The sequence below is a fragment of the Pristiophorus japonicus genome, chromosome 17, assembly GCF_044704955.1.
Source record: "Pristiophorus japonicus isolate sPriJap1 chromosome 17, sPriJap1.hap1, whole genome shotgun sequence".
NCBI classification, from domain to species: Eukaryota; Metazoa; Chordata; class Chondrichthyes; family Pristiophoridae; genus Pristiophorus; species Pristiophorus japonicus.
Window position 1 is genome coordinate 5,185,545 of NC_091993.1, and position 12,670 is coordinate 5,198,214.

The window sequence follows — 12,670 nt, forward strand, 5'->3', positions numbered from 1 at the left end:
CCGCTGCGTCTCCCAGCCAGTCCTTCGTGACAAAACTCTGCTGAAGCCTCTCAATGAAATCGTCCCAGTCCTCACCAACACAGTACCGTTCATCTGTGCTGCTGGTGGCCATTCTCGTGGGTCGTTGATTCCCGTTTTTCGTCGCCAATGTAAAGTCCTTACACAATACCACAAATCCACACGAGGCACATTCTATGGACAAGGTCACTCCATGACCTGAACCTTTATTCCCAGGACCAAGAAGTGATGACCATGCGTGGGACCTCCCTTTATATACCTGGGTGACCAGGTGAGGAGTGTCTCCCACAAGTTCACCCCCTGTGGTCAAGGTGTGCATTTCTTACGTATATACAGTATTGCAGTGTTGTTACATAAAGGTTACATACATGACAGGATCATTTTAGGTCATTTGACTGGATTGTCCCAAAGTTTCTCAAAGGCCATCTGATTCATCAGCGATTCGCTCGCCCCTGTGTCCACCTCCATCGTGACTGGGACATCGTTGATTTCAACTTCCATTTTCAACGGAGAACGCTCGGTGGAGCAGGTAAACACTCCGTACACCTCTTCGTGGGCTTGAGCCGCCTCATGGACTCTCTCTTCATCGCCGCTGGAGTCTGGATGATCGGACAACTCAGCATCGACTCGGTGAGTAAAATTTCTCTTGCACATTCGCTGGAGATGGCCCTTCATGTTACAGACTTTGCAAGTATAGTCTTTGTAGCGGCACTGGTGATTTCCTCCACAGCGCCAGCATGGGGTTAACCGGTTGGCCCCATGTGGCGGGCTCAGGGTTGTGGGACTCGGGGTTCTGTTCTCTCTTCCCTGAGAGAGACTGCTTGCAGCAGCCCTGCCTCTAAAAGGCACCAGTCGGTTCACAATACTTGCCGGGTTAGAGTCCTGGGGGTAAGTCATCGGCTTAGGTTTGAGTTGTTCCTGTAGCAGTGTTACAAGCTCCTATGTTTTGGTCGTTGTTTTCACTGCGGCTAGCAAGTCCCTGATGAGGCCATAGACGATGGGCTCACAACTGCTGAGCAGGATAGCTCTGCGCTTATTAGCCAACGAGGCCGGGTCATCTCCCGCCAGGTCGTTCGCAATAAAAAAGTGTTCGAGCCTTTTCACAAAAGCCTCCCACTCTTACCCATTAGCGAATTATTGAAACGTGCCATGGTTAGTCATTTTCGCGTGGAAATTCATAATCTCATCGCCAGTTGTTGAGTCTGTAAGCACTCTAGTAATGACTCCACGAGGCATGGTATTGTACTTGAACTGTGGTGACCTTAGTCCATTTATTACAGCTCCTGAGTGAGGGTACAGCATGATGAACTCCCTTTTATACCTGGTTACCTGTCGTGTACACGTGACCCCTAGGTCTCCACCAGTTGCACCCTCTGGTGATACAAGCATAGTGTATACAGTGTGAAGATACATCCAGTAGTCTTATGTAACTGTACATTATGTTATACATACACAACATTCCCAATCACTTCAATCAACTCATCTTCGCTTTGGTCAGGCGCACTTCATAGTCACTGAGTTTCCTTTGCAAGTAAGATCTATTCATAATGTCATAAAGGAGTATGTCCTTTCCTGGAGTTCACTTTCATTTACTTCTGCAGATGTAACATCATTGCTTGGAATTGTTCAGGTGTAGATAGGAGAGGTTTCTGAACAATGAGCTCCAAGGACGTCTGGTTGGTCACATCACTTTTCATTGGCGGACTCTCCTTTGAACTCAACCTCAAATCTTTATTCCCTGTCAATAAGGGTTGACATACACGAGGTCTAATAATTAACCCCCACATCATGGTAAATGGCTTATGACAATAGATAGAATGCCTAGCACATTCGCTTGTCACCTCAGATGAAGGGCAATATTATATTGCTAGCAGTACTAAAACTACTCTCCAGATTTATTTGCAGATAAAATGATACACAGAAGCAACTGATAGAGGCATTATACAGTTCGATATTCACACTTACTCTATAAACTGACTAGGGCTGCATGACTTTATTGAGTCCATCGTCCTGACAGTTTCTCTCACCAAACTCTGAGAAAGACAGCCTCTGGTGGGATATACATAAGCTTCCCTATGGAACTCTAACCATCAACATCCCATGCAGAGACATGGTGATTGGGAAATAAGGAATGGTTATATGATGTAACATTTATACTTTCGATCACTTCGATGTAGAGACAGTCTCTGGAGCCGAACTCTGATTTTCTGTTTCTGGCACCAAAGTGCCAGCGCCTTGCAGTCAGAGTTCACTGTCCGTGGGATGGGCAAATATTATTCACCTGCAGTTCCTCAAGGCAGCAGCTACTATTTAAAGAGGCTGTTTCATTCTTCCCCCTTTGCACTGCAATACACTATAGACTAGGTGTGTGTTCCCTTGAGTATAGCAGACTAAAAGGTGATCTCATTGAGGCATTTAAGACGAATGAAGGATTTGATAGGGGAGATAGAGAGCAACTATTTCTTCTGGTGGGGGAATGCAGAACAAGGGGGCATAACCTTAAAATTAGAGCTAGGCAGTTCAGGGGTGATTTCAGGAAGCAGTTCTTCACACCTAGAGTAGTGGAAATCTGGAAATCTCCCCGCAAAAAGCAGTTGAAGCTAGAGCAGTTGTAAATTTTAAAACTGAGAGGGATAGGTTTTTGGTATTCAACGGTATTGTGGAATATGGAACAAAGGTAGGTAAATAGAGTTAAGATCAGCCATGATTTAAATGAATGGCAGAACAGGCAGAAAGGGCTGAATGGCCTACTCCTGCTCCTATGTTCCTACCCAAAAACAGGATTTTTTGAGATTAGCTTTTAAACTTCAGTCACAGCTTGGTTATGAGTTTCAATGCTAATCCACACCTTTACCTTCTACACATCTCACTGGCTCACCTTGCATTATCAACAGTGACTGCATTTCAGAAGTAATTTGTGAAGCGCTTTGGGATGGCCTGAGGACACGATAAGATGCTGCGTAAATTCAAGTTCCTTCGCGACTTGACAATGTGGCAGACACATTGAAACATTATTCACCATACCCAAGAAACGCCTGAGCGAATGGATATTACTTGGTTTAGACATCTGCAGGCCACCATCAACGTTCTTTGGATCTGGTTACAACCCATCAGCAATTAACAAATGATTTACGTACAGCACTTCTGTAAGTCACAAATTAAGCATGTTCCCGTTTAACTTCTCTCACATGCTCTTTTAAGTAGGCTTTGGAGAGGCTTGTTGAGGTCTGCAGTGAATGCTACTCCTAAAAATCTCTCAAGGGTTTCATGCATCCATCTCTCTCCGGAGCTGAGGCAATGAAAAACAGCACGTGCTATCAGAGTTCCCTTCCAAGAGGTATATGGAAGTCCGTCAACCAGCTTGGGGGTAAGGTGACTGTGTGTTATCTGTAACTAAATCATAAACTGTTTATAAAGTATGTGTTACACATAACAGAGGAAATCATCCCCCTTGAATGTCTGCCCAAGTTAACTTGCCAGAACCCATTTTTTGGCATCTGCTGCAAAGAAAATCTTGGCTTTGTTGAGTTTTTCTGGCAATCTTCAATTGTTTTGATTGGATAATGAGACCTCTTAATTGCTCAATTTAAATCCATGGGATCAAAGCAGATTCTCAGCATGTTCAGCTTTACAACAAGCACCATTATTTAATACCCAGTATATGGTTGACTCACAGAACTGAGCACCTTTAATTGCAATTAGTTCATTAATAGCTTTCTTCACAGACTCTTTTAACACAACAATTTTGCAGGGAGGGTGCACTGCTCGTTTCCTATCTCACACTACTCTGAGGTAGGACGTTCCTTGTAGGCAACGTAGACATCTCAGTCTATTCTAATGTCAAACGTTTCTTGTAGGCAATGCAGACACCTCAGTCTACTTTGATGTAGGCAACCAAGGGCTTCAAACACATCACCGTGCACATTCCTAATTTGCTTCAAATAGTCAGCTGTCTTATTGTTAACAGTATTTTTATAATGATGTACTGCCAGCATCTTCAGGAGGTTTAGTGTTTGACACATTTTGCCCCATCCACAATGCCACATCTACAATTTGGAACTCAACATTGGCTCGGATTTTGTGGTCAGCAGCGAAGTTACGGCGCTCGGCGCTGACCTTGAGGAAAGCTGCCCTCAAAGATCTAATGATCTCTATGGCATCGCTTTCAACTTTCCCGATGTTAATTTCATTCTGACGTCCATTATTAAAGAAGCATTAGCAGGGCATTTGGAAAAGCAAAATTTGGTCAGGCAGAGTCAGCATGGATTTATGAAGGGGAAGTCATGTTTGACAAATTTGCTGGAATTCTTTGAGGATGTAACGAACAGGGTGGATAAAGGGGAACCAGTGGATGTGGTGTATTTGGACTTCCAGAAGGCATTTGACAAGGTGCCACATAAAAGGTTACTGCACAAGATAAAAGTTCACGGGGTTGGGGGTAATATATTAGCATGGATAGAGGATTGGCTAACTAACAGAAAACAGAGAGTCAGGATAAATGGTTCATTCTCTGGTTGGCAATCAGTAACTAGTGGGGTGCCGCAGGGATCAGTGCTGGGACCCAAACTATTTACAATCTATATTAATGACTTGGATGAAGAGACTGAGTGTAACATAGCCAAGTTTGCTGATGATACAAAGATGGGAGGAAAAGCAATGTGTGAGGAGGACACAAATAATCTTCAAAAGGACATAGACAGGCTAAGTGAGTGGGCAAAAATTTGACAGATGGAGTATAATGTTGGAAAGTGTGAGGTCATACACTTTGGCAGAAAAAATCAAAGAGCAAGTTATTATTTAAATGGAGAAAGATTGCAAAGTGCTGCTGTACAGCGGGACCTGTGGGTACTTGTGCATGAAACACAAAAGGATAGTATGCAGGTATAGCAAGTCAGGAAGGCCAATGGAATCATGGCCTTTATTGCAAAGGGGATGGAGTATAAAAGCAGGGAAGTCTTGCTACAGCTATACAGGGTATTGGTGAGGCCACACCTGGAATACTGCGTGCAGTTTTGGTTTCCATATTTACGAAACGATATACTTGCTTTGGAGGCAGTCCAGAGAAGGTTCATTAGGTTGATTCCGGAGATGAGGGGGTTGACCTATGAGGAAAGGTTGAGTAGGTTGGGCCTCTACTCATTGGAATTCAGAAGAATGAGAGGTGATCTTATCGAAACGTATAAGATTACGAGGGGGCTTGACAAGGTGGAGAAGATGTTTCCACTGATGGGGGAGACTAGAACTAGAGGGCATGATCTTAGAATAAGGGGTCGCCCATTTAAAACTGAGATGAGGAGAAATTTCTTCTCTCAGAGGGTTGTAAATGTGTGGAATTCGCTACCTCAGAGAGCTGTGGAAGTTGGGACATTGAATAAATTTAAGACAGAAATAGACAGTTTCTTAAATGATAAGGGGTTATGGGGAGCGGGCGGGGAAGTGGAGCTGAGTCCATGATCAGATCAACCATGATCTTATTGAATAGCGGAGCAGGCTCGAAAGGCTGTATGGCCTACTCCTGTTCCTAATTCTGATGTTCTTATGTTCTTATATCACCTGTAGGGGATCTCCAGCGTAAAGCAACAGTGATGTCATCAAGCAGGCTGTACAGCCAATCACATTGAAGAATTCTCACAGACTCACAGACTGCAAACCAGGAAATAAGAAGCACTAGTTATCCTTCACATTTTAATAATTTTACAATGAATGACATAAAGATTGGGCCATATACAAGGGATTAAGGTAAAAGCTGAAATTTCAAACAAACTTAAATCATTTTTTTAAATCTATGGGAATTTGTATAATCACGGAGAAATTTTACATCCATAAATATAAATTTAGTTTTTCAGGACCTGAGAGGTTGTTCAGCAGTAATTATGACTTAGTATGTTCTTAAAAACACAGTTATACCTCATTCAACAAGGCTTAGCTTTCTTGAAGCTTTTTACAGCAAGATTAGTGTGTAAAAAGTGGAAGTTCAAGTCAATTGAAGTATTTTGTAAGATTTCCTTCTGCGAAGAATTCAACAGCGCACCCTGTGGAGAAGCGGGGAATAACTGACAGCAACTTCTGGATTTCTGCGGTTAACTGCGCATGTGCAGATGCCAGAAGTTGCTGTCAGTTTTCAAGAGTAATGACGGCAAACACTGTCAGTTTCATTGTCATTACAACTGTAAATTCCGGGCCATCGTTTCTCACTCCTTCCCTGGGGCACTGTGGGTAACTTCAGCTGCTTTTATCACATCTATAGCTTTTCTAAGGTCAAGGTTTAGTTTCCCCATCACTCTTTTGATCAGGTTACAATTCCACCTACTTCCCAATACTCTTTATCCGGGTGCATCACATAAGTCAGTCTTCAAACATAAAGATTTGCATTTATATAGTGCCTTTCATGACCTCAGGACATCCCATCCTTTATAGCCAATTAAGTACTTTTTTGAAGTGTAGTCACTGTTGTAATTATAGAAAATGCAGCAGCCAATTTGCACACACTAAGGTCCCACAAATAGAAATGTGATAATGACCAGGTAATCTTTCTTTAGGTATCAGTTGAGGGATAAATATTGGCCAGGACATTGGAAAAACTCCCCTGGTCTTCTTCGAAATAGTGCCATGGGATCTTTTACCTCCACCTGAGCGGGCAGAGGGGGCCTTGGTTTAACGTCTCATCTGAAAGACAGCACCTCCGAAAATGCCGCACTCCCTCAGTACTGTACTGCAGTGTCAGACCTGATTTTGTGCTCAAGTCCCTTACATAGAAATTTTACCTGATACAGGAAATATATGCCATAGTGCTCTGCAGAACAATCTACCCTTATACCATTATTATTTGCACCGGAAATAATATGGGATATTACCTTACCTTCCAATCTGCTTCATAGGTAGAAATACACCATGCTGATAGACCAAACGTTTGAGAGAAACCACACAGGAGAGGCAGAAAAATTGTTTCCCTGGTGCCTTATATCAAACTTAATGGACGTTTTACAATGTTAAAGGTGCTCTGTCAATGCAAGTTGTTTTTGCCATTTTATGAATTCCCAAATCGCTTCCTCGGGTTGAAGGATAAAATTGTCAGTCAGATCCACGGTCAAGGCAACATCCAGATACAAAATTCAAAAGAGGTAATATTGTGCACATGAGCTTGTACCTTTAAGATGGCTTTGTTCAATCCCTCAGATACCATTAATACTCATTCAATATCACTCTAGCCATGTGAATTCTACTGAGACATTATTCATTCAATAAATGTTAAACTATGAAGTTGCTGGAACGCAAAGTGGGGTCCAAGTGAAGGGAAGACTGCATGTAGGGATGCCAAAAGAAATAAGCAATAAGAAATAATTGAATAGCTTTTTATATGGTTTACTTCTCTGATTGGCAAGAGAACATTCAGATGACCTTTGGGCTTGTTTCTGAATAATACCTAGGTATTAAGGCTAGGAATGGAAACCAGATGGATGTGTTTATATATGTGACTGCAGTGGGTTGGAGTCCCATTTTCATATTATGCAGTATTTTGTTTAGGGAGTATTTTTAATTACTCATCCAATCTTTGGTTATTTTTTTGGCAATTTTCTTCTCATGCCTCTCCTCCTAATAGTACTTACTCCATGCTGGAGAACAATTCCACAGGTGTGAGCCTCAGCCATGATTGTAGACAAGGCATTAAACCATGGGGTGCATCACAGCGGGTCCTGATCCTCGCTCGACTGGCCAGTGTCTCCTTACCCCAAGCCAAGGGCACTGAGGCTCACTTTAGTGGCACCAGCTGAACCAGCGCAATACTGAAAATCAGCTATGATCATATTGAATGGTGGTGCAGGCTCAAAGGGCCGAATGGCCTATTACTGCTCCTATTTTCTATGTTTCTATTCTAGACAAAAAAGATAGAGTACATAGGTAAGCAACAACAGACAGACTGGGAGTTAGGAAGTGCTGCTGGGCAGAGAGAAGAATGACCTGGAACAGGCTGTGGACAAGATCACAGATTAACTTGATGAGCTCCATACAACTGGACCCACAACACAAGCGCCGAACATCAAGCAGCAGTAAAAAGTTACAAAAATAAAAATCTGAGAATCTAGGTTCAGGACTCGCATTCATAAATTTAAGATGAGGGAGGTTAAAGCCCAGCAGTTTGCGGAACTAGCAGCTCGCCAGTGACTCTTTGGCTGAACCTGACACAATTGTGCACTACAGACTAAGTAGAGCTTGATAAGATTCAACAGCCATTTCTTGAAGTGTGTGCATAATGCTTTACAGCACAAGAGTGGCCATTAAGCCACTGAATAACATCCACTGATTAAAATTACTGACTACTAAGACCCAGTAATGGTGCATGTCTGAATGGATCTTCCAGGACTGATTAAAGAGGGAAAAAAGCACATAAAGACACTGAAAAAAGATTGAAATGGAGCTTTGAAAGCGTTCTTTTTAATGAAATATTTTTAAGGAGTTTGATATCAAAAATAAAACACTGATGTTTGTCTGCAGGTTAATAAAATGATCACACTTTATAACCTAACTGCAGCTGTGTTATTTGAAGGTTATATTGTCCACGAAGATTCCGCGTCAGAACATTGTACAACCCAGGTTAATTGTGCAAGAAGGCCAACAAGGTAGTCCTCCAAGTGAACCCGAAGTGAATTAAATTACTAATCCAACAGAGCATCACTAAGTCAACGTATTGCTTCCTGAAAAAGCTTTAAGCTGTAAACATGTCAAACTGTGTGCTGGGTTACGCCCCAATTTTCCTCTCCACTGGTGCTGCTGCTGATTCCGCAGGTAAATCTGACAGTAAGTTCTGCGAGCGGCTAAACGTGCGACTTTCACCTGCTGGCACTGCATCTGCCTAAATATTAATAACTCATCAACATCCTCCAGTGGGCTCTGCCCACCTCTGTGGTCAGCTTGGGACTTGGTGTGCAGTCGGTGTGCTCCAGGGATAGTTACTTTAATATTTTTTCCGTGCTTTCTCTGTGGGTTTTGTTCTCTCACTAAAGCTGTGCTTGAGCTTTGCCGTGTTCCTGATTTTGTCGACGCTAATTTGTTTTTCCTTTTTGCTGGCAAAATGTGAGACTGTACTCTTCAGAGTTGCAATAATTCTAACGTGGCTTGTCCTGGTTGTATGTTTTGCCCCCAAAGTTTGGACAGAATGCTGAAATGCTGCTGAAATGAGTCCCAACGCCTTGACGATCAGTGGAGATAAAGTTCAGTCAGATTACTGCCCATTATACTGTATCGGCGCCATTGATACATTATAAACAACAACAACAACAACTTGTATTTATATAGCACCTTTAACGTAGTGAACCGTTCCAAGGCACTTCACAGAAGTATTACGCGATAAAAATTTGACACCGAGCCGCATAAGTAGAAATTAGCGCAGGTGACCAAAAGCTTGGTCAAAGAGGTATGTTTTAAGGAGCGTCTTGAAGGAGGAAAGAGAGGTGGAGAGGTTTAGGCAGGAAGTTCCAGAGCTTGGGGCCTAGGCAACAGAAGGCATGGCCACCAATGGTTGAGCGATTACAATCAGGAATGCTCTGGAGAGCAGAATTAGAGGAGCGCAGACATCTCAGGAGGTTGTGGGTCTGGAGGAGATTGTAGAGCTGGGGAGGGCCAGGTGGAACACTGGGGTGACAGTCTTTAATCTGACAGGCAGGAAACAACAATTTGATGCAAGATAGTACACCAGTAGTGGTGCATTATTTCATGAGGAAAGCCCTATTGGTCATAGGTGGCAAGGCTATGCTTTCTGGTTCAGACCGTTGATAAGCAATCTACTGGTCGGCCTCTGACAAAGCCTTTGTCAACCTGTTCACAAGGAGGTGCCTGCAGGTGGGAAGAACTGACTTATTTAAATTATTTACAACATAGCTTACAATAGAATATAATTTCCTAATTGTTCCTTTATTGAATTACTGGACCCGATTCAAAACTCAATGATAAATCGGGATAGGCCACAGTAACTTGATGCAAATCAATGGGTAGGCCAAGGTGGGCCTCAGGCTCAGTACTAGGCAACAGCCACACTATAAAAGTTGTTATCTGAGAGAACAAAGACCACCTACTCACAAAAGATTGCGAGCATCACTAATAAAGATGCAGCTCATCCTCCAAGGTCAGCCAAATCCTGACCAATACCTTAATGCACTTGTAGCATATCCTGCAATGGCTATGCGTTGCACTTTGTCTATCTCACTTTAAGTAGGCCTCCATTACCCGACCTTGCAAGATGGAGAGCATTGCTCTATGGATTACAAAAAGGTGAGAATTCCATCCATAAATGATATCAAAGTGTGTGTGTGAGACTATCAGTTGATAGGAAGTATTATCAGTTGAAAGATGCACACAGCCATGATAATATGACAAAATTTGTCGTGGTTAGATGATTGTCCAACTCCCCCAAATTACTTTTGACATGTGACAGGGAATTTAAAAACAATCCCTTAGAACAGCTTGTTTCCTCAAACAGTCACTTAAACATCTGTTAATAAAAACTAAAGTGAGAATCTAAAGTGCTCGGTTGTTTTAAAAAAAGGGATAAAATGGTTTAATTGTCACTTCTATTGGCCCACATATGGATTGAATTTGCATAATTACCTATAATCAGCGTGCACGCTGATCAAAAGACTGTAAACTCCAAGAACCTCGGTGGAAATAAAAGGGACCACACAATAGAGAAAAGGATGACTCAGATCCTTCCACAAATGGTGCAGCCATGAGTGTGTCATGAAAGTCCCAGCCACAACGAGATAAGTGGCGTATTCCACTGCCACCCTGAGTCTATGGTGTGACGGAGAAGCCATGATAGTGCCACAGCTGCTACTGAGACCAATACAACTGGCACCATGGAATGCACGTTTTCATCTTATATCCATACACCTGTGGTTTGACAAGACCGCAGTGCATTTCGGAAGCTCCTCTCAGTGTCTTGTTTCAACCTTGAATAATGAACTGGAGGCGAAGGATAGATCCAACACAAAGAAATGTGCCGCAAGGACACGAAGAAGCCTGGGAACTGCAAATCAATGGAAACCCGAAAGTCTGGACCATGGGAAGATTACTGAGTACCCTGTGGTGATCTTGTGTGCAGAGTACATTTCCTGCTTGTTTCTCGCATGCTTGCCATATCTCAGAAGTGGGTTCTGTGCAGTGCTATGATGAAGGCATGCATTTGGATAATCAATCTTGTTATTCTCAACACAGCAGGTCTCCAGTCATCCTGGTTAACTCTTGCCACTTGATAAAGACCTCGCTCTGTCAAGCCCGTGTGGTGGCTGGTGTGCAACGGTCACCCCACGTTAAAAAAATCCACACACAGGCACCTTCCACTCCTTCAATTGGAGTTCAGGACTGGAACATCGGGTCCTTCATTGAAACATCTGCGAACCCATGTGGAAGCAAGTCATGCACGTTCGAGGGACTACCTATGATGATAATGATGACGACTAAGTAGAAAGGGCGCCATGTTCTATTGCTAACACATCGCACAAGCCGTGCATTGCTGCAAAGACTGTAGACTGTTCACTGGTTGTTGAATGGAAAGTGAGATGCTGCATACTGGAGCTGAAACCAGAAATTTGGGGGATCCTTTGGTGATTGCATTCAGTACTCCATTTGCTCTGCAACTGACAGGCAAGGACCAGTCAGAGCACAAAAGAGCCATCATGATACCCAATGGTATGCAAGCCATACCATTATGTTCTACCAACGCAAAACACAATAGAAAAGAAAGACTTGCATTTATATAGCGCCTTTCATGACCCCAGGATGACTCAAAGTGCTTTACAGCCGATAAAGTATTTTTGAAGTACAGTCTCTGTTGTAACATAGGAAATGCGGCAGTCAATTTGTGCTCAGCAAGGTCCCACAAACAGCAATGTGATAATGACCAGATTTAGTGATATTGATTGAGAGATAAATATTGGCCAGGACACCAGGGAGAACTCTCCATCTCTTGCTAGATAGGTGTACAGATATGCTATAGCCACATGTTAATGGAAAGCTGCGACAAAATTGTGCCACTTCCTTTTGCAGACAAGGTCTAACATCCATGCACTATTACCAGCGGCCATCAAAGTCACCATGCCCTCAATTTTTAAGCATTCAGCTTCTTCCAGACTAGTACTGAGGACATCAGCACTATCAACCAATTGTTGTCAACAGATGTATCAAAGAAGTCATAGATGCATTATTCACAAGGGTCAATTACTTCACTGCTTTTGTCATTAAGCAACATCAGAAATGTGACATGGCAACATAATCCTATAGGTCTGCTGGCTTTTCCAGTGTCCAAGAGGGGCCACTGATTACACCCATGTTACTGTATGAGCTCTGTGCACAAGGCAGTACCCTATATGAACCAAAGGGTTCAAAAGGTATGGGGCGATACAAATATAGAGGTTAATGCCTGCTTCCTTGAGGAATAGAAACATAGAACATAGAAAATGGCAGGAGTAGGCCATTCGGCCCTTCGAGCCTGTAACTCCTACATAAGAACATAAGAATTAGGAACAGGAGTAGGCCATCTAGTCCCTCGAGCCTGCTCCGCCATTCAACAAGATCATGGATGATCTGGCCGTGGACTCAGCTCCACTTACCCGCCCGCTCCCCGTAACCCTTAATTCCCTTATTGGTTAAAAATCTATCT